The sequence below is a fragment of the Delphinus delphis genome, chromosome 7, assembly GCF_949987515.2.
Source record: "Delphinus delphis chromosome 7, mDelDel1.2, whole genome shotgun sequence".
Lineage (NCBI taxonomy): Eukaryota > Metazoa > Chordata > Mammalia > Artiodactyla > Delphinidae > Delphinus > Delphinus delphis.
In genome coordinates, this window is record NC_082689.1 from 72,069,504 (window position 1) to 72,089,813 (window position 20,310).

The 20,310-nt window shown below is 37.6% G+C and overlaps 1 protein-coding gene across 6 annotated transcripts in view; it reads left to right on the top strand.

Moving 5' to 3' along the window:
- Positions 1-20,310, top strand: part of WDSUB1 (WD repeat, sterile alpha motif and U-box domain containing 1) — an 83,257-nt gene that overhangs the window by 56,353 nt on the left and 6,594 nt on the right. The window lies entirely within an intron of this gene.

The window sequence follows — 20,310 nt, forward strand, 5'->3', positions numbered from 1 at the left end:
TTTGGGGAGTTAGAGATTTTCCTTGTATGTTTGTTATAAAATTTATATGGTTAATTTTTTATAAAGTTTCGATGGATATTTGAAGGAAAAGTATTTCTTCTCTTTGGTTCCAAAATTAGTTTTTGCAACATTATTGATATATTACAGTATATCAATATATAGATAGATATAGATATCAAATTGATAATTGTCTAATTCAGATCCTCTGTATCATTGCTATCCAGTAGAACTTTTTGTGATGATGGAAGTGTTCTTTGTACTGACCATTGTAGTAACATTAGGCACATGTGGTTATTGAGCACTTGAAATGTGGCTACTGTTACAGGGGATATGAATATTTTACTTAATTGTGATTGATTTAAATTCAAATAGCCACTTGTGGCTACTGTATTGGACAGTACAGCTCCATAATCTATTTTTTTGGATAAAATTTATTGAGGTATAATTTAAATAATAATATCTCTTCATTTTAAATATACAGCATGATGAGTTTTTGAAACGTGTATACCTGTGCATCCACCATGATGATCAAGGTATAAATGTTATTATCATCCCAGAAAGTTATTTTATCCCCTTTACAGTCAATATTTTTCCACCCCTGGCCTTATGTAACCACTGATCTACTTTTTGGCACTCTAGATCATATTTGCCTTTCTAGAATTTGATATAAATGGAATCCTTCAGTATATACTTTTTGTATCTGGCTTTTTTCACTCAGCAGAATGCTTAGGATTCATTTATATTATTGCACATATCAGTAATTCATTGCTTTGAATTGTTGAGTAGTGTTCCATTACATGAATATACCATAGTATATTTATCCATTAACTGTTAATGAACTTCTGGGCTTCTCCAGTTTATGGCTATTATGAGTGAAGCTACTGTAACATTCATGTACATGTACATGTCTTTGTCTGGACATGGTTCCTTTCTCTTGGTTAGTTAGGAGTGAAATTTCTGTGTTGTATAGTAAGTGAATGTTTAACTTTTGAGAGAGACTGCCAAACTGTTTCTCAAAGCAGTTGCACCATTTAAGTTCCCAACTGAAAATTCCAATTTCTCCACATACTTGCCAACATTTGGTATTGTTAGTCTTTTAATTTTTGCCATTCTGGTGGGTGTGAAGTGGTATCTCATTGTACCTGTAATTTGCATTTTTCTGATTATTAGTGTTGTTGAGATTTTATCCTGTTTTCTTCTAGATGTTTTATAGTTGTATATTTTATGTTTAGGTCTATGATTTATTTCAAGTTAATGTTTGTGTACTTTGCAAGATTAGAGTAAGCTTTTCTTCTTTTCCTAAATGGGAATTCAATTGTTCCAACAGCATTAATTGAGAAATCTCTTCCCATTGAATTATTTTAGCAACTTTGTTGAAAATCACTTGACTGTATTACTGGTCTGTTTATAGATTTTCTGTGACCTGTTGATCTTTATGTCTGTCCTTGTGCCGGTTACATCAGTGCCTTGATTACTGTAGCTTTATCTTGAAGTAGGTCTTCTTTTTTTTTTTTCTTAATTAATTTTTGGCTGCGTTGGTTCTTTGTTGCTGCGTGCAGGCTTTCTTTAGCTGTGGCGAGCAGAGGCTACTCTTTGTTGCAGTGCGCGGACTTCTCATTGTGGTGGCTTGTTGCGGAGCATGGGCTCTAGGCGCACGGGCTTCAGTAGTTGTGGCTCGTGGGCTCTAGAGCTCAGGGTTAGTAGTTGTGGCGCATGGGCTTAATTGCTCTGCGGCATGTGGGATCTTCCTGGACCAGGGCTTGAACCCATATTCTTAACCACTGTGCCACCAGGGAGGCCCTTGAAATAAGTGTTGAAATCAGGTAGTATAAGTCATATTAGTTCTTTTTTTTAGCATCTTTATTGGAGTATAATTGCTTTACAATGGTGTGTTAGTGTCTGCTGTATAACAAAGTGAATCAGCTATATGTATACATATATTCCCATATCTCCTCCCTCTTGCATCTCCCTCCCACCCTCCCTATCGCACCCCTCCAGTTGGACACAAAGCACCGAGCTGATCTCCCTGTGCTATGCGACTGCTTCCCACTAGCTATCTGTTTTACATTTGGTAGTGTATATATGTCCATGCCACTCTCTCTCACTTCGTCCCAGCTTAACCTCCCCCCACCATGTCCTCAAGTCCATTCTCTACATCTGCATCTTTATTCCTGTCCTGCCCGTAGGTTCTTCAGAACCATTTTTTTGTTGTTTAGAGTCCATATATATGTGTTAGCATATGGTGTTTGTTTTTCTCTTTCTGACTTACTTCACTCTGTGTGATAGTCTCTAGGTCCATCCACCTCACTACAAATAACTCAATTTCATTTCTCTTTATGACTCAGTAATATTCCATTGTATATATATGCCACACCTTCTTTATCCATTCATCTGTCAGTGGACACTTCGGTTGCTTCCATGTCCTGGCTGTTGTAAATAGAGCTGCAGTGAACATTGTGGTACATGACTCTTTTTGAATTACGGTTTTCTTGGGTATATGCCCAGTAGTGGGATTGCTGGGTAGTATGGTAGCTCTATTTTTAGTTTTTTCGGGAACCTCCATACTGTTCTCCATAGTGGCTGTATCAATTTACAGTCCTACCAGCAGTGCAAGAGGGTTCCCTTTTCTCCACACCCTCTCCAGCATTTATTGTTTGTAGACATTTTGATGATGGCCATTCTGACCAGTGTGAGGTGATACCTCATTGTGGTCTTGATTTGCATTTCTCTTAACGATTAGTAATGTTGAGCATCCTTTCATGTGTTTGTTGGCCATCTGTATATCTTCTTTGGATAAATGTCTATTTAGGTCTTCTGCCCATTTTTGGATTGGGTTGTTTGTTTTTTTGATATTAAGCTGCATGAGCCGCTTGTATATTTTGGAGATTAATCCTTTGTCAGCTGCTTCATTTGTAAATATTTTCTCCCATTCTGAGGGTTGTCTTTTTGTCTTGTTTATGGTTTCCTTTGCTGTGCAAAAGCTTTTGAGTTTCATTAGGTTCCATTTGTTTATTTTTATTTTTATATCCATTTCTCTAGGAGGTGGGTCAGAAAGGATCTTGTGATTTATGTCATAGGGTGTTCTGCCTATGGTTTCTTCTAAGAGTTTGATAGTGTCTGGCCTTACATTTAGGTCTTTAATCCATTTTGAGCTTATTTTTGTGTATGGTGTTAGGGAGTGTTCTAATTTCATTCTTTTACATGTAGCTGTCCATTTTTCCCAGCACCACTTATTGAAGAGGCTGTCTTTTCTCCACTGTATATTTTTGCCTCCTTTACATATTAGTTCTTTTTCAGAACTGTTTTAGTTATTCTTGGTCTTTAGCATATTTCTATATAGACATTAGAATTACTTTCTCAGTTTTTATGGAATAGTGTGCCAGATGTTTTTCTGTGTGTGTGTGTGTGTGTGTGTTAAAAAATAAATAACACTACTGTACACTTAAAAATGGTTAAGAAGGTAAGTTTTAACAGTATGCACATCGTTCTGTGACAGATCTCTAGAACTTTTTCATTTTGCAAAACTGAAATTCTCTATTCATTGAACAATTCTCCTGTTCCTCCTCTCCCCAGCCCCTGGTAACCACAGTCTACTTTCTGTTTCTATAGTTTACATACCTCATATAAGTGGAATCATACAGTATTTGTTTTTTTGTGGCTGGCTTATTCCATTCAACATAATGTCTTAAAGGTTCATTAAGGTTGCTACAAATGGCAGGATTTCCCTTCTATTAAGGCTGGATAATATTCTATTGTATGAGTATACCCTATCTTGTTTATCCATTCATCCATTGTTGGACACTTGGGTTGCTTCTCCCTCTTGGCAGTTGTCAGTAATGATGCTGGGAATATGGGTGTGCAGATAGCTCTTTGAGATTATGTTTTCAATTCCTTCGGGTATATACCCAGAAGTGGAATTGCTGGATCACATTGTAATTCTATTTTAAATTTTTTTGACAAGCCTCCATACTATCTTTTATAGTGGCGGCACCATTTTACATTACTGCCAACAATGCACGAGGGTTCTTATTTTTCTGCATTCTCACCAACACTAGTTATTTTCTGGTTTTTGTTTTGTTTTGTTTTGATAGTGACTATCCTAATGGGTGTGAGGTGATTTCTCATTGTAGTTCTGATTTGCATTTTCCTAATGATTTGTGATGTTGAGCACCTTTTCATATGCTTGTTGGCCATTTGTACATCTTCTTTGGAGACATGTCTATTCAAGACCTTTGCACATTTAAAAAATGAGGTTGTTTATTTTTCTTTGTTGAGCCCTAGGAATGCTTTATATGTTTTAGGTATTAACTTACCATATATATGGTTTGCAGATATTTCTCTGTAGGTTGCCTTTCCACTCTGTTGATTGTTTCCTTTGCTGCGGAGAAGTTTTTAAGTTTGATGTACAGTCAGCCCTCTGTATCCACAGCTTCCCCCCAAATTCCAGAAAGTTTCAAAAAGCAAATCTTGAATTTTCTGCACGCTGATATCTATTTAAATAGCATTTACATTCTACTGGGTATTATAAGTAATCTAGAGATGATTTAAAGTATATGGGAGGGGAGATTGGTTCAAGATGGTGGAGTAGAAGGATGTGTGCTCACTCACTCTTATGATAGCACTGGAATCACAACTAACTGCTGAACAGTAATCGACAGGAAGACACCGGAACTCACCAAAAAAGATACATCACATCCAAAGACAAAGGAGAAGCTGCAATGAGACGGTAGGAGGGGCTCAATCACAATAAATGCAAATCCCATAACCGCTGGGTAGGTGACTCAAAAACTGGAGAACAATTATACCACAGAGATCCATCCACTGGAGTGAAGGTTCTGAGCCCCATGTCAGGCTTCCCAACCAGGGGTCTGGCACAGGAGGAGGAATTCCCAGAGAATCAGACTTTGAAGGCTAGCGGGATTTGATTGAAGGACTTTGACAGGACTGGGGGAAACAGAGACTTCACTCTTGAAGGGCACACACAGGGTAGTGTGCACATCGGGACCCAGGTGGAAGGAGCAGTGACCCCATAGGAGACTGAGCCAGGCCTGCATGCTGTTGTTGGGGGGGTGGCTGTGGCCCACTGCGGGGACAAGGACACTGGCAGCAGAAGTTCTGGGAAGTACTCCATTAGCCCCACCAAAGAGCCCATAGCCTCCAGTGCTGGGTTGCCTCAGGCCAAACAACCAACAGAGGGGGAACTCAGCCCCACCCATCAGCAGACAGGCAGATTAAAGTTTTACTGAGCTTTGCCCACCAGAGCAACACCCAACTATACCCACCACCAGTCCATCCCATCAGGAAGCTTACACAAGCCTCTTAGATAGCCTCATCCAACAGAGGGCAGACAGAAGAAGCAAGAACTACAACAATCCTGCAGTCTGTGGAACGAAATCCCCTTTCACAGAAAGATAGACAAAATGAAAAGGCAGAGGACTATGTACCAGATGAAGGAACAACATAAAACCCCAGAAGAACAACTAAATGAAGTAGAGATAGGCAACCTTCCAGAAAAAGAATTAAGAATAGTGATAGTGAAGATCCAGGACCTCAGAAAAAGAATGGAGGCAAAGATCAAGAAGATGTAAGAAATATTTAACAAAGACCTAGAAGAATTGAAGAATAAACAAACACCTAGAAAAATTAAAGAACAAACAAACAGAGATGAACAATACAATAACTGAAACGAAAAATACACTAGAAGGAATCAATAGCAGAATAACTGAGGCAGAAGAACGGATAAGTGACCTGGAAGACAGAATGGTGGGATTCACTGCTGTGGAACATAATAAAGAAAAAAGAATGAAAAGAAATCAACACAGCCAAAGAGATCTCTGGGATATTAAACGCACCAACATTTGCATTATAGGGGTGCCAGAAGGAGAAGAGAGAGAGAAAGGACCTGAGAAAAGATTTGAAGAGATTATAGTTGAAAACCATCCTAACATGGAAAAGGAAATAGCCACCCAAGTCCAGGAAGCACAGAGAGTCCCAGGCAGCATAAACCCAAGGAGAAACACACTGAGACACATAGTAATCAAACTGACAAAAAATAAAAATTATTAAAAGCAACAAGGGAAAAACGACAAGTAACATGCAAGGGAACTCTAAGGTTAACAGCTGATTTCTCAGCAGAAACTCTACAAGCCAGAAGGGAGTGACACGATATATTTAAAGTGATGAAAGGGAACAACCTACAACCAAGATTCGATGGAGAAATCAAAAGCTTTACAGACAAGGAAAAGCTAAGAGAATTCAGCACCACCAAACCAGCTCTACAACAAATGCTAAAGGAACTTCTGGAAACACAAGAGAAGAAAAGAATCTAGGAAAACAAACCCAAAACTGTTAAGAAAATGGTGATAGGAACATATGTATTGATAATTACTTTAAACGTGAATGGATTAAATGCTCTAACCAAAAGACACAGGCTTGCTGAATGGATACAAAAACAAGACCCATATATATGCTATCTACAAGAGACCCACTTCAGACCTAGGGACACATATAGACTGAAAGTGAGGGGATGGAAAAATATATTCCATGCAAATGGAAATCAAGAGAAAGCTGGAGTAGCAATACTCGTATCAGATAAAATAGGCTTTAAAGATGTTACAAGAGACAAGGAAGGACACTACATAATGATCAAGGGATCAATCCAAGAAGAAGATATAACAATTATAAATATATATGCACCCAACATAAGAGCACCTCAGTGCATAAGGCAGGTGCTAACAGCTATCAAGGAGGAAATCTACAGTAACATAATACTAGTGGGGGACTTTAACACCTCACTTACAACAATGGACAGATCATCCAGCCATAAAATTAATAAGGGAACCCTAAATTTAAATGACACAACAGACCAGATAGATTTAATTGATATATATAGGACATTCCATCCAAAAACAGCAGATTACACTTTCTTCTCAAGTGCACAAAGAACATTCTCCAGAATAGATCACATCTTGGGTCAAAAATCAAGCCGCAGTAAATTTAAGAAAATTGAAATCATATCAAGCATCTTTCCTGACCACAACGCTATGAGATTACAATTCAATTACAGGGGAAAGAAACGTAAAAAACACAGACACGTGGAGGCTAAACAATACGTTACTAAATAACCAAGAAATCACTGAAGAAATCAAAGAGGAAATCAGAAAATACCTAGAGATAAATGACAACAGAAACACGATGATCCAAAGGCTATGGGATGCAGCAAAAGCAGTTCTAAGAAGCAAGTGTATAGCAATACAAGCTTACCTCAAGAAACAAGAAAAATCTCAAACAATCTAACCTTACACCGAAAGGAACTAGAGAAAGAACAAACAAAACCTAAAGTTAGTAGAAGGAAAAAATCATAAAGATCAGAGCAGAAATAAATGAAGTAGAAACAAAGAATAGCAATGATCAGTAAAACTAAAAGTTGGTTCTTTGAGAAGATAAACAAAATTGATAAAGCATTAGCCAGACTCATCAAGAAAAAGAGAGAGAGGACTCAATAAAATTAGAAATGAAAAAGGAGAAGTTAGACACCACAGAAATACAAAACATCCTAAGAGACTACTACAAGCAACTCTATGCCAATAAAATGGACAACCTGGAAGAAATGGACAAATTCTTAGAAAGGTATAACCTTCCAAGACTGAACCAGGAAGAAATAGAAAATATGAACAGACCAATCACAAGTAATGAAATTGAAACTGTGACAAAATCTTCCAACAAACAAAAGTCCAGCACCAGATGACTTCACAGGTGTATTCTATCAAACATTTAGAGAAGACCTAACACCCATCCTTCTCAAACTTTTCCAAAAAATTGCAGAGGAAGGAACATTCCAAAACTCATTCTATGAGGCCACCATCACCCTGATATCAAAACGAGACAAAGATACTACAAAAAAAGAAAATTATAGACCAACATTACTGATGAATATAGAATCAAAAATCCTCAACAAAATACTAGGAAACAAAATTCAATAACACATTAAAAGGATCATATACCATGATCAAGTGGGATTTATCCCAGGGATGCAAGGATTTTTCAGTATATGCAAATCAATCAGTGTGATACACTATATTAACAAACTGAGGAGTAAAAATCATATGGTCATCTCAATAGATGCAGGAAAAGCTTTTGACAAAATTAAACACCATTTATGATAAAACTCTCCAGAAAGTGGCCGTAGAGGGAACCTACCTCAACATAATAAAGGCCATATATGACAAACCCACAGTAAATATCGTTCTCAATGGTGAAAAACTGAAAGCATTTCCTCTAAAATCAGGAACAAGACAAGGATGTCCACTCTTGCCACTATTATTCAACATAGTTTTGGAAGTCCTAGCCATGGCAATCAGAGAAGAAAAAGAATGAAATGAATACAAATTGGAAAAGAAAAAGTAAAACTGTCACAGTTTGCCAATGACATACTATACATAGAGAATGGTAACGATGCCACTAGAAAACTACTAGAGCTAATTAATGAATTTGGTAAAGTTGCAGGATACAAAAGAAATATACAGTAATCTCTTGCATTCCTATACACTAACAACGAAAGATCAGAAAGAGAAATTAAACAGTCCTGTTCACCACTGCAACAAAAAGAATAAAATACCTAGGAATAAACCTACCTACGGAGGTAAAAGACCTGCACTCAGAAAACTATGAAACACTGATGAAATATATCAAAGATGACACAAACAGATGGAGTGATATACTGTGTTCTTGGATTGGAAGAATCAATATTGTGAAAATGACTATACTACCCAGAGACATCTACAGATTCAATGCAATCCCTATCAAATTACCAATGGCACTTTTTTTACAAAACTAGATCAAAAAATCTTAAAATCTCTATGGAGACACAAAAGACCCCGAATAGCCGAAGCAATCTTGAGGGAAGAAAACAGAGCTGGTGGAATCACACTGCTGACTTCAAACTATACTACAAAGCTACAGTATTCAAGACAGTATGGTACTGGCAGAAAAACAGAAGTACAGATCAATGGAACAGGATAGAAAGCCCTAGATTAATGGAAATAAAAACAAAAATAAATGGAACCTAATGAAACTTAAAAGCTTTTGCATGGCAAAGGAACCTGTAAAGAAGACGAAAAGGCAACCCTCAGAATGGGAGAAAATATTTGCAAATGAGTCAAAGAACAAAGGATTAATCTCCAAAATACATAAACAGCTCATGCAGCTCAATATTAAAAAAACAAACAACCCAATCAAAAGCACAGAATACCTAAATAGGCATTTCTCCAAAGAAGACATACAGATGGCCAAGAGGCACATGAAAAGCTGCTCAACATCACTAATTATTAGAGAAATGCAAATCAAAACTACAATGAGGTATCACCTCACACCAGAATGGCCGTCATCAGAAAATCTGCAAACTACAAAGGCTGGAGAAGGTGTGGAGAAAAGGGAACCCCCTTGCACTGTTGGTGGGAATGTAAATTGATACAGCCACTGTGGAGAACAGTATGGAGGTTCCTTAAAAAAACTAAAATTACCATATGACCCAGCAATCCCACTACTGGGCATATACCCAGAAAAAACCGTAATTCAGAAAGACACATGCAGGGCTTCCCTGGTGGCGCAGTGGTTGAGAATCCGCCTGCCGATGCACGGGACACGGGTTCGTGCCCCAGTCCAGGAGGATCCCACATGCCACGGAGCGGCTAGGCCCGTGAGCCATGGCTGCTGGGCCTGCGTGTCCAGAGCCTGTGCTCTGCAAAGGGAGAGGCCACAACAGTGAGAGGCCCGTGTACCACAAAAAAAAAAAAAAGACACATGCACCCCAATGTTCATTGCAGCACTGTTTACAATAGCCAGGTTATGGAAGCAATCTAAATGCCCATCTACAAGACAAATGGATAACGAAGGTGTGGGACATGTATAGAATGGAATATTACTCATCCATAAAAAGGAATGAAATTGGGTCATTCATAGAGACGTGGATGGACCTAGAGATTATCATACGGAGTGAAGTAAGTAAGAAAGAGAAAAACAAATATCGTATGTTAACGCATATATGTGGAATCAAGAAAAATGGTACAGATGAACCTGTTTGCAAGGCAGAAATAAAGACACAGATGTAGAGAACAAACATATGGACACCAAGGGGGGAAGCAGAGTGAGTGGTGGTGGGATGAATTGGGAGATTGGGATTGACGTATGTACAGTAGTATGTGTAAAACAGAGATTAAGAACTGGCTGTATTAAAGTATGTGCATAGGTTACATGCAAATACTATGCCATTTTATGTAAGGGACTTTTGCACCTGTGGATTTTGGTATCCACAGGGGGTCCTTTAACCAAACCACTTTGGATACTAGGGATGACTTCAGTCCCATTTGTCTGTTTTTGCTTTTGTTGCCTGTGCCTTTGGTGTCCTAGCCAAGAAAGCATTGCCAAACTCAATGAATATTCTCTTCAACAAGCGTTGCTGGGAAAACTAGATATCCACATATGGAAGAATGAAGAATGAAGTTGGATCCTTACTTTAACCATATACAAAAATCAATTCAGATGGATTAAAGAACTAAGTATAAGAGTTGAAACTATAGGGCTTCCCTGGTGGCGCAGTGGTTGAGAGTCCGCCTGCCGATGCAGGGGACACGGGTTCATGCCCCAGTCTGGGAAGATCCCACATGCCGTGGAGCAGCTAGGCCCATGAGCCATGGCCACTGGGCCTGCGCGTCTGGAGCCTGTGCTCCACAACAGGAGAGGCCACAACAGTGAGAGGCCCGCGTACCACAAAAAAAAAGAGTTGAAACTATAAACTATAAACCTCCAAGAAGAAAGCATGGGGAAAGCTTCATGACGTGGAAAAATGTGTAGTCTTTCCCCATTGTGTAATGTTGGCACCCTTGTTGAAGATCATTTGACCATATATGTGAGTGTTCATTTCTGAGCTCTCTATTCTGTTCCATTGGTCTGTATGTCTGTCTTTATGCCAGTACCACACTATTTTGATTATTGTAGCTTTGTAGTATGTTTTGAAATAAGAAAGCATGAAGCTTCTAGCTTTGTTCTTTCTCAGGTTGTTTTGACTCTTCAGGGTCCCTTGAGATTCCATATGAATTTTAGGATAGATTTTTCTATTTTTGCAAAAAATGCAGTTGGGATTTTGATAGAGATTGCATTGATTCTGTAGATCACTTTGGGTAGTATGGAGTATTTAACATTAACTCTTCCAACCCGTGAATACAGGATGTCTTTCCATTTGTTTGTGTCTTCTTTTATTTCTTTCAGTATGTTTTGTAGTTTGCAGTATAAAAGCTTACAAGGATTTTGCTTGGGATAGTGTTTAATCTGTAGATCCCTTTGGTATTGACAACGCCAATTCACAGGTATGATATAGCTCTCCTTTTATTTAGGTGTTCTTTTAAAATTTAAACTGAGTTTATTTATTTTTGGCTGCATTGGGTCTCCATTGCTGTGTGCAGGCTTTCTCTATTTGCGGTGAGCAAGGGCTACTCTTCATTGTGGTGTGCAGGCTTCTCATTGCAGTAGCTTCTCTTGTTGCGGAGCATGGGTCTAGGTGCACGGGCCTCAGCCGTTGTGGTGCACAGCCTTAGTTGTTCCGCAGCATGTGGAATCTTCCTGGACCAGGGCTCAAACCTGTGTCCCCTGCACTGGCAGGTGGATTCTTAACCACTGCACCACCAGGGAAGCTCTATTTAGGTCTTCTTAATGTTTGCTAAACAGTGTTTGTGTTTCGGTCTATAGGTTTTGCACATATTTTGCCAACATTATCCTTAGGTATTTCATTTTTTATAACAAATTTGTAAATACAACTTTTCAAACTTTCGATTTCCAGTTCTTAATTGCCTGATATTTCACACTGGATTTTGTAGATTTACTTTATTATTTGACTTTCTTAATTAGTTTATTAGTAACAAGAGCTTTTAAAATAGATCCTTTGACTTTCTAAAGTAAAAAAAAAGTTCATTTTATTTTTTAGATTCCACATATAAGTGATAATATACAGTATTTATTTTTCTCTGACTTATTTCATTAAGCATAATACCCTCCAGGTCCATCCATGTTGCTGTAAATGGCAAAATTTCATTCTTTTTTATAGCAGACTAGTATTCCATTATCTATACATACCACATCTTCTTTATCCCTTCATCCATTGATGGACACTTATATTGCTTTCATATCTTGGCTGTTGTAAAGAATGCTACTATAAACATTGGGGTGCATGTATCTTTTTGAATTACTCTTTTCATTTTCTTCGGATATATGCCCAACAGTGGAACCGCTGGATCATATGTAGTTCTGTTTTTAGGTTTTTGAGGAACCTCCATCTTGTTTTCCACAGTGGCTGCACCAACAGTATACTGGAGTTCCCTTTCTCCACATGCTCACAACATTTATTACTTGTTGTCTTTTTGATGATAGCCATTCTCACAGCTGTAAGGCTATATCTTATTGTAGTTTTAATTTGCGTTTCTCTGATGATTAGCAATGTTGGGAATTTTTTCGTGTGCCTGTTGGCCATCTGTATGTCTTCTTTGGAAAAATGTCTATTCAGGTCTCCTGCACATTTTAAAATCAGGTTCTTTGTTGATATTGAGATGTATGAGCTGTTTATATATTTTAGATATTAACCCCTTATCAGTTGTATCATTTGCAAATACTTTCTCCCATTCAGTAGGTTGTCTTTTTGTTTTATTGCTGGTTTCCTTTGCTGTACAAAAGCTTTTAATTAGGTCCCATTTGTTTAGTTTTGCTTTTGTTTTCTTTGCCTTAGGAGAAAGATCCAAAAAAATATTGCTACAATTTATGCAAAGAATGTTCTGCCTGTTTTCTTCTAGGAGTTTTATGGTGTCAGGTCTTACATATAGGTCTTTAAACCATTTTGAGTTTATTTTTGTATATGGCATGAGAAAATGTTCTATTTCCATTCTTATACATGTAGCTGTCCAGTTTTTCCAGCACTACTTATTGAAGAGACTGTCCTTTCCTTATTGTATTTTCTTGCCTCCTTTGTCATAGATTAATTGACTGTGAGTGTATGGGTTTATTTCAGGGCTCTCTATTCTGTTGCATTGATCTATGTGTCTGTTTTTCTGCCATTACCATACTGTATTGATGATTGTAGCTTTGTAGTATAGTCTGAAGTCAGGGGGCATGATACCTCAGCTCTGTTCTTTCTCAAAATTGCTTTGGGAATTTGGGGTCTTTTGTGTAAATCTATAGATTGCTTTGGGTAGTATGGACATTTTAACAATATTAATTCTTCCAACCCAAGAGTACCAGATATCTTTCCATTTCTCTGTATCATCTTCATTTTCCTTCATCAGTGTTTTATAGTTTTCACAGTATAGGTCTTTCATTTCCTTGGCAAAGTTTTTTCCTAGCTATTTAGTTATTTTTAATGCAATTTTAAATGGGATTGTTTTCTTGCTTTCTCTGATAGCTCGTTATTAATGTATAGAAAAGCAACAGATTTCTGTATATTAACCCTGTATCCTGCACCTTTACTGAATTTATTCTAATATTTTGGTGGAGATTTTAGGGTTTTCTATATATAGTATCATGTCATCTGGAAATGTGACAGTTTTACTTCTTCCCTTCCAATTTGGATGCCTTTTCTTTTTCTTATCTGATTGCTGTGGCTAGGCCTTTTTTTTTTTTTTTTTTTTTTGGCTGTGCTGGGTCTTCATTTCTGTGCGTGGGCTTTCTCTAGTTGCGGTGCGTGGGCCTCTCACTGTCACGGCCTCTCGTTGCGGAGCACAAGCTCCAGACGCTCAGGCTCAGTAGTTGTGGCTCACGGGCCTAGTTGCTCCACAGCATGTGGGATCTTCCCAGACCAGGGCTTGAACCCGTGTCTGCTGCATTGGCAGGCAGATTCTCAACCAGTGCACCACCAGGGAAGCCCCGTGTGGCTAGGACTTTTAATACTATGTTAAAGAGATGTGGCAAGGGCTTCCCTGGTGGCGCAGCGGGTGAGAGTCCGCCTGCCGATGCAGGGGACATGGGTTTGTGTCCCGGTCCGGGAAGATCCCACATGCCACAGAGTGGCTGGGCCCGTGAGCCATGGCCGCTGAGTCTGCACTTCCGGAGCCTGTGCTCTGCAACGGGAGAGGCCACAACAGTGAGAGGCCCACATACCGCCAAAAAAAAAAAAAAAAAAAGGCATGTGGCAAGAGTGGGTATCCTTGTCTTATTTCTGATTTTAGAGGAAAGGCTTTCAGTTTTTCACCATTTAGTATGATGTTAGCTGTGGATTTTTCATAAATGGACTTTATTATGTTGAGGTATGTTTCCTCTATACACAAGTGATTTTTATATGTTGATTTTCTATCCTGCAGCTTTGCTGAATTTATTTTTTGTGTGGAATCTGAATTATCCTCTTTACATATTGCTGGATTTGATGTGCTAATACTTCCAGTATTTTTATATATGTGTTCATAAGGGGATATTGGTTGTACTTTTCTTGTAATGTCTGACATGGTATGAAAGTAATTCTGGCCTCATAAATGATTGCTAAGTGTTTCCTCTCCATATTCTGAGTTTGTACGGTATTGCTATTATTTTTTCCTTAAATGTTTGTTAGAACTTACCAGTGACGTCATCTAGGCCTGAAGTTTTTGTAGGAGAGTTCTTAACCACAAATTCAATTATGAATTCAAATCCAGCTTTAATAGGTTAGTTCACAAAATTGAATTTGTGACTGTTCTCTGTTGGAGGTTTGCATTTTTTATCATCTTAAAATACCCTTGTTGGTATCATTTAATGTATTTTGTCTTGAATTTTGTCTCATACATTTCAGTCTTGGCTCTCTTGTTTTTTTTAATAGCTGCATGGTATATTTCTTTCATTTTATGTATTTTTAAAATAAACATAAGTATACATATTGAATTTTCACATAATCAAGTCAAGAAGGGTAGTCAATATTGTGACTTAACATTAATCAGAAGCACTTTATTTTTCAAGTGTATATATATATTTAATTTTACTGAAGTACAGTTGATTTTCAGTGTTAATTTCTGCTGTGCAGCAAAGTGATTCAGTTATACACATATATACTTTTTCATGTTCTTTTCCATTACGGTTTATCAAAGGATATTGAATATAGTTCCCTGTGCTAGACAGTAGGACTTTGTTGTTTATCCATCCTATATATAATAGTTTGCATCTGCTAATCCCAAACTGCCCAACCTTCCCTCTCCCTTGGCAACCACAAGTCTGTTCTCTATATCTGTAAGTCTGTTTTTGTTTTGTAGATATGTTTGTGTTGTATTTTAGATTCCACATAAAAGTGATATGGTATTTGTCTTTCTGACTTCACTTAGTATGATAATCTCTAGGTCCATGCATGTTGCTGCAAATGGCATTATTTCATTCTTTTTTATGGGTGAGTAGTATTCCATTTTACCATATCTTCTTTATTCATTCATCCGTCAGTGGGTATTTAGGTTGTTTCCATGTCTTGACTATTGTAAATGGTGCTGCTGTGAACATTGGGGTGCATGTATCTTTTTGAATTATGGTTTTCTCTGGGTATATGCCCAGTAGTGGGATTGCTGGATCATATGGTAATTCTATTTTTAGTTTTTTAAGGAACCTCCATACTGTTCTCCATAGTGGCTGTATCGATTTACATTCCCACCAACAGTGCAAGAGGGTTCCCTTTTCTCCACACCCTCTCCAGCATTTGTTGTTTATAGATTTTCTGATGACCATCCTAACTGGTGTGAGGTGATACCTCATTGTAGTTTTGATTTGCATTTCTCTAATAATTAGTGATGTTGAGCAGCTTTTCATATGCCTCTTGGCCATCTTTATGTCTTATTTGGAGAAATGTCTATTTAGGTCTAATGCCCATTTTTCAGTTGGGTTGTTTGTTTTTTGTTGAGTTGTATGAACTCTTTGTATATTTTGGAAATTAAGCCCATATTGGTTGCATCATTTGCAAATATTTTCTCCCAGTCCATAGGTTGTCTTTTTGTTTATGGTTTCCTTTGCTGATAAGCACATTTTTATCTAAATTGAAACAGAGAGTGTCTCTCTTGGGTCTAGCTTCTTTAAGTATCATGTTTGTGTGATTTGTTCGTGCTGTTGCACAAAGCAGTAATTGTTCATTCTCGTGTCAGTATACAGTTTATTTATCCATTCTACTATTGATAGTCATTGTTGGCTATCGTAAACATGCTGCCATGAACCTTTAATCATTTTTTGTGTGTATGAATGTACCAATGCATTTCTGTTGGGTGTATTCCTAGGAATGGATATACGTAGTTATCCGGAGTGGTTGAATCAGTTTATACTTCCACCAGCAGTGGGTGAGAGTTCTAGTTGCTCCATAGCCTTCTGTACATTTAGTATTGCCTTTGTTTTTCATTTAAACCTTTGTGGTGCCACCCATCATTTTTAAATTTTATTTTATTGAAACAATTGTAGATTCACACTCTGTTCTGTAAGAAATGAGAGATTTCTTGCACTTTCCCCAGTTCCCTCACTGGTAGCATTTTGCAGATGATACTGTACTATTACAACTAGGGTATTAACATTGATGCGATCCACAAATCTTATATTTAGATTTCCCCAGATGCGTATTAAGTTGTATACAGTTTTGCCCCTTTTGGAAGTTTGAGTATCAACCACTATTGAAGACAAAACCCACAAGGACTGCTCCTGTTGCCTTCTTATAACTATATCCAGCATCTGCCTGCTCTCTTCCCACCTCCACCCCAGTGTGTCCTCTGTTTCTAAAATTTTGTCATTTCAAAATTGTTATATAGATGGGCTCATACAGTATATAACCTTTTGGGATTAGCTTTTTTCATTTAGCGTAATTCCCAGCTAGTCACTCCATTTATTTTTAGCCTTCCTGTGTTACTTTGTTTTAGAAGTGTTCCCTGTGGAAAACATACAGTTGAATTAAATTTTAAAAATTCAGTCTTAATCTTTAATAGAAAAGAACCAATTTCTTTTGCTTTCTTCTACTTCCCTTTTCCCCCTTCTTTCCTGAATTGATCACATGTCCTTTTTGGCTTTTTTCTTCCCCATGGTGTTTTGGAAGCCCTATACCTTACATCTGTTGAATTAACTGTCTCAGAAAAAAATTTCTGAGACTTTTTTCTGCCTATATTTCAGCATTCTTACACAGTATTTTTTTCATCTATCCTTTTAAATTATGACTGCAGCATGTGCTTGGTGAAAAACACTTAAGCAACACAGAAATAAATATTTTGAAAATGTGGAGACTCTTCCATACTTTGGTATATCCTTCCAGATATTTTTCTAGCCACTTATAATTTTGTTCTATAACAAATAGGATGATACATTAAAAATTTTTTATTTAATATATATCAGATAGTATTCCCTTGTTAGTATATTCAGAACTACTTCATTCTCAACTGTAGGACAGTATTTTATGGTATGGATGTTCCATATATTAACTCTTACTCTGTTAAGACATTTCGCCAAGTAATCCTGCAGGAAAAAATCCACAGTCATATAGTATATACAGGTATACTTGTTGAACTATTTCTGTTGTTGGATAAATTCTCAATACTGATAGGCACTGCCATATTTAATTTTTTTGTTTTAATCATGCTCAGCTTTATTTTTAAATACTAGCATGTGCAATTTTTGTCCATTTTGACCTCCAGATAAATTTTAGAATCATTTTGTTATGCTACAAAAGAAAATCTCATTGACATTTTGATTAGAATTACAGAAAAATCTAAAAACGAAATGTTAATTTTGGGGTGGAGCGAGTAGGAATGACAACTTTCACTAGTCAAGCTTTCCATCTCTTCTGAACATTTAAATATGTTAATTTTTAGAAAAATAAGTGTTCACATTTATAACTCATCATTCTAAATTGTAAAAACCTAATAAACCTTATCTGAGCATGCTGGTTATTCTCTAAAGCCTTCACAGTGTTACCAAACCCAGGTCTGGCTGCTTGCTGCTCGAAAGCCAATTCTCGAGAGACAAGTGTTGGTAGGAAAGGAAAGGTTGCTTTATTTTGGAGGCTGGCAACTGGCGGGGAGGGCAGATGCCAGTCCAAAGCCTGACTCCCCCTGCCGACAATTAGGGGGCAAGAGTGTATATAGACAGAGGGAGGGGGCTACATGCAGAAACAATACAGTCAGCTCTGACAGTCATCTTGAAATTGGTCATCGGTGGCCTTACCAGCGTCATCTTGATCGTTTTAGGTACAGTTAATCTTCAGTTCCACGTTCGGTTCCCATTTCTTTGAGGCCAGTTCTTGTGGCAGCTTATGACTAGAGCCTGGTCATCATGTAGATAACTTCTTCTACCTGGTGGAGGTTTCAGTATTTATAAGACAGCTCACAGGATATGGCTCAGAATATTATCTGTAGCCCTTAAGGAGGAACTAAAGGTCCTTGACTATGCTTAATGACTAAACTATTATTATTTGATCTCCTTTGACTGTTTTCCTTTGTTTCTGCACTGATTAAACTTATTCTTTGGCTAAAGTTTTTCCACAGACAAAAGGCAGGCTGAGTACATGGTTGGGGGCGGGGGGCAAGGACCATAGGGTCCTGCTCCGTTTCAAAGGTGATTTATCTCAATTATTTATAGAGAATACATTCTTTAGCGTCTGTTGTTTCAGTGCAAGTATAATGTCAGTTTCTGATTTTTTGTTTCAGTTCGATATGTATTTTTATTTCTCTTGTTCAGGGTACACTGCTTCTTGAATGAATTCTGTGCCTTTTATCAATTCTGGAAAACTTTGCTATTCTCATTCTGCACACCTTCTCCAGCTTGCCTACCATCATCTCTTCTGCATTGTGTTAATGCTATACCATTGAGATTTTTCTTTCAAAATTTCAGTATTTGTCATTTCTGGAAGTCTGATTTAGCATGTAGATTAAGGCGCATAGACGGCTTGGGTTTAAATCCCAGCTGTGTCTTTCCATACTTGTATGATCTTGGAAAGTTATTCAGGCCATGCATGAATTTCTTCATAAAGTTGTACAGATTAAATAATACAGGTAACAGTGCCCTGGAACAGCCTAATGATACACAATTAGCTGTATAAGTATTAAATATTTCTTTTTCATAGTACATTGTTTTAGATTCATTCCCATTTTAGGAATACTCACTGGTTGTTTCTATTATCAGTTTCTGAGGTTTGTGTGATCTAATCCTTCTCTTTGTTTCTGCATGCTTGTCTGCAGTCAAGCGTTACCTGTGGAAGTTGAGTACAGGAAGAGGGCATATAGCTCCAAAGGAGTGTTGGGCTTGCTTTGTCTGTTTCTCAGGACAACAGGTGGGCAGCGGTGGGCTAAGAACTTGGACAACAGATGTATTAAAAATTCAGAGCCCAGGCCTGTGAGCTAATAATATTTTTCACTTGAACTTTTTTCACTAGAGCAAAGCCATTTGAACCTGTAAGTCAGCTATCCATGTTAGAAATGGTGACTAAAAGAAGCACCTTTTAAGTATAATCTAGTAAGAAATTTGGGGGTTTACTTAATCTTTATTACTAGAAATAGCAGTGTATGGAATGAATAAAGTAAGTGTCATTACTTTGGTATCTTATCACAACTTAATCATCTGAGTATATTCAATAATTATGAAGTAGGGCTTCCCTGGTGGTGCAGTGGTTGAGAGTCCGCCTGCCGATGCAGGGGACACGGGTTTGTGCCCCGGTCCGGGAAGATCCCACATGCCGCAGAGCGGCTGGGCCCATGAGCCATGGCCGCTGAGCCTGTGCGTCCGGAGCCTGTGCTCTGCAACGGGAGAGGCTACAACAGTGAGAGGCCCGCGTACTGCAAAAAATAATGATAATAATTATGAAGTAAAATTCTGTGAATAGAGCTTATTAAATATTGTTTATTTCTGAGAACTATCTGGTATAGCTCTTTTTTTTCTTTCTGGTATAGCTCTTGATTTGTCAACTCAGTATCTTGGTTTATAGCAAGAGTCAGATGGTACTGTCTGGGCAAAAATAATTTTAAAAATTATTGAAAGCTTTAAAATCCTTAGGTCAATTTAAAAAATATGAAAACAAGCAAACTTAGTTAATACTGAATGTAATGTGCACTATATATTTTCTTTTAAAAATTGTCAGTTTTTCCTCCTAGTGATACATGTTTGATTTCAAATAAGCTAACTCTAGTTATAGTAAACTTCAGGCATGAATTTTTAAAAGAAACCCAAATTTTCAGATGCAGTTATTTCTAGTTACAGTGTTTCATTGCTTTTTTAATTATACATGACAGACAGACTGTCTGTGGGTGGGGAAGCGGTCCTTGCTTTGTATTGTAGCTCTGATAATACCTTTTAGTGCTTTGGGATGAA